Here is a 3,121-nt window from a genome sequence, read left to right as displayed (position 1 = left end):
TTATGTTATGTTCTTCTCAGTAGATTGATATAAGGGTACAATCATTAGCATAGGGTACGAAATGAAGACTCATTATTGATAAATTACTATCTTAAGGGTAAAAGAGGAAATATACACAGTAGCAGTAATATAAGAAACCCGGCAGGGGTCATTTTGATAGAAAATGAAGAAAAGGCAGACAAGTGGAAAAAATACTTAGAGAACCTACACACAGGTCATGAGTTAAGAGATATATTAGAGAAGGATGATAGTGTGGAGATAGGTTATCTAGGTTATCCCATAATGAGAGAAGTTTGATGTAGCATTTAAAGCTCAAAAGCTCTCCGCAATTTAAAAAATAATAAGGGGTCACGTATAGGTAGGCTACAGGCGGAAATTCTAAATCATGCCGTACAAGATATTAGAGATCGTATGTTTAGGCTAGTTAGTCACTTTTACGAGACGGGGAAATTCCCTCCTAGAAACTATAATCGTACAGGGAAGAAAAAGGACAGAAGGACTAGGGGAAGACAAATTTGAATTTAGAAGAAATAGGGGATCGCGGGAGGAAATTTTAGTTTGACGGAAAAGAATACAGAAAACGATAAAAAAAGGAAAGTGTGCGTATATAGTATTCGTTGACTTAGAAGAAACTTTTGACAATGCTAAATGGGACAAGATGTTAAATATACTTTAAAAGTACGGATGGGATACAAAGATAGAGGAGTGATATATATATAGTTTGTATAAAAAATGAGGCATATTTTGCTTTGGATGAAATTTGTGAAAAATGAGAGTATTTTCTGTCTTTAGCAGCATTATTAAACCTAATATATTTTATAGAAATTGAATCGATGAAGCTTTCAAGTAATGTAACTTCATATTTAAAAATAAAATAAAAACACTTGGAGTTTACAAATAATTTATTACAACCACTATAATTATTTGGACATACTGTACTTTCTTCAGGTGGTGAAGATATCTTCACTTCAATTATTTGTAAACTACAAGTGTTTTTATTTTATATTTTGTACTACTGAAAGGAATGTGTTAATTATGATATCAGTTCATTATTAGTATACAAAAGTGTTAAAATATACTGGTGCACTTTTCGAGTGTAAAAATAATATAAGACCTCGTGTTTTATTCGGAGATTACATCTTACATTAATAAAATTATCATATGGAGCTATAAATTTTACGCATTTTATCTTTAAAACGACGCCTCGTCCCCATTTTAAAATTTTGCAATTGTACTTACTGTTTTATTTATTTAATAGTGTGGTTAATTCGTTTTTATTCTTTATTTCAACAGGTTGAAGATAAATGAGACTGGATATTGATGCTATTGAAAAAACAACCTGTTATTCAAAATTGTTTTCTGGCTGTAACTTTTGTCCCTCGACGATCTTCTAGTTAATTAAGGTGAGCATACATACTATAATATAAAAATGTATAGTGCATTTAGTTTGGCAGAGAACATGGTTTAGCATTGGTTTAACATTTCTTACTAGGGATGCTAATTAGTTATATTGAATACCCATTCAGAAGACTTTTTTTTACAGGAACATTTTAAAAACTGTGGATACCAACACCTGATTATGGATCATTGATTGTATCAGTCCTCTTTCACTTCAAAAAAAGCAGTATTTAAATATTTACGTGAAAGGACGGTTTTTCCATTGGGAAGAGAGACAGTGTGTTGTGGCTAAAGGTAAATATTAATTGTTAATAGTATATGAGATTCCATCAAATTGAATATCTTAGGCATTTCTCTTTCAACAGCCAGGTTTTTAAACACCATTTTAAAACAGTAGAGTTAGTGTTGAAGTATGGCCTTTACAGAAGTGTGAAAGTTGGCATTTTTTTTTTTAAATTTGCCTTTATAAATGGTGACAGAAACTTTGCATACTTTTTAACTTTAATATAAGAATTAAGGCTAAAGAAAAAGGAGGATTTTCTGTATAACAGATGTTTACTTGACTTATTAATGAATTGTGCATTGTGCATTTATTATTTTACTAGTCACTTGCATGTAATTTTACCATCACATTACCACGTTATTAATTTACTTTCTGTAAAAGAGGTAATTCATTACCTTTTCTTGTTTTCTATAGATCGTATAACGAATGAGAGGATATTGCAATTAATTTTGGTGCTACTGAAACAACTGATGCTTTTGACGTCTTCACCTTGCAAAATTATGCAGTTAATTTTGGACCTGAGAGGGGAGGTTCCCCAAGAAAAACGAGCGTTAGGTATGTAAATTTTCAACATAACACTATTTGTTTTGCTTATTAGAGAATGGTACATTGTGTATCTATTATTTTACCAATCGTCTGTTTCTAGCTTTACCACCTCATTACCACTTTAAAATATTACCGATTTGCTTCCTTTAAATGTGGTAATTAATTACTTTGCCTTGCCCTTTTCTATAGGTTGTCCGAAGAATTAGATGGAATTGCAATTAACTGTGATGTTTTTGGACTTGAAAAAGGAAACCAACTGCAAATCAATTTGGACGCCACTGAAACAACAAATTGTCTGCAGTGATATCCCTTTTGGATTTGGTTTGCTCATCACACTTGTGGACTTTAGAACGCTACTTTCTACAGTTAATTAAGGTGAGAATGTATGACATTATTAATATTAATTTTTGGTTATTAATATGTTGCCACCCTATTTGTTTCAGGTCGACGGTGGAGAAGACAAAGAAGACTCCCGTAGTTAAAATAGTTCTTTATATTGCATGCTTTGTGTAGTAGAATTCATCAAGTTCATTTTATTCAAGTTAGTTTTTTATTTTGCATGTTTTTTTTCTCGTAGTTTATTTTATCTCAATTCGTTTTTAATTTGCATGCTTATTTTTGTTCTTTTTGTTTGAAGTAATTGTTGATTGTAGATTTTTTTATTTTTTTTTTGTTTAGTAGTTGTAGTGTAGTCTAACATATTCTTGCTTACCTCTTTGCTTAGCTTACTGCATATTCTTACTAAATGCTTTGCATTTACCCTACGCCTTGATGAAAGCGAATAGTGCAATTACAAGGACTAACGACAAATACTAATAGCTTTGGTAGAGAAGATCGGACAGATTTCGCCAAGGCAAGCTGGGCAGTCGCCTATTGCTCCTATTCCAGATAACC

General features: G+C 31.6%; 1 long non-coding RNA gene across 1 annotated transcript; it reads left to right on the top strand.

Annotated features, from left to right (window-relative positions):
• Window positions 1–1,321: 1,321 nt before the first annotated feature.
• LOC108737369 lies at window positions 1,322–2,653 on the top strand. Its single transcript, XR_003230964.1, has 4 exons — window positions 1,322–1,403; window positions 1,544–1,692; window positions 2,096–2,236; window positions 2,417–2,653. It is a non-coding gene; the product is annotated as an uncharacterized LOC108737369 (long non-coding RNA).
• Window positions 2,654–3,121: the final 468 nt, after the last annotated feature.

The sequence above is a fragment of the Agrilus planipennis genome, unplaced genomic scaffold (genome assembly GCF_000699045.2).
Source record: "Agrilus planipennis isolate EAB-ADULT unplaced genomic scaffold, Apla_2.0 scaffold159, whole genome shotgun sequence".
NCBI lineage: Eukaryota > Metazoa > Arthropoda > Insecta > Coleoptera > Buprestidae > Agrilus > Agrilus planipennis.
The sequence above is the reverse complement of the archived record's forward strand: the minus strand, read 5'-3'. Positions and strand labels throughout refer to the sequence as shown.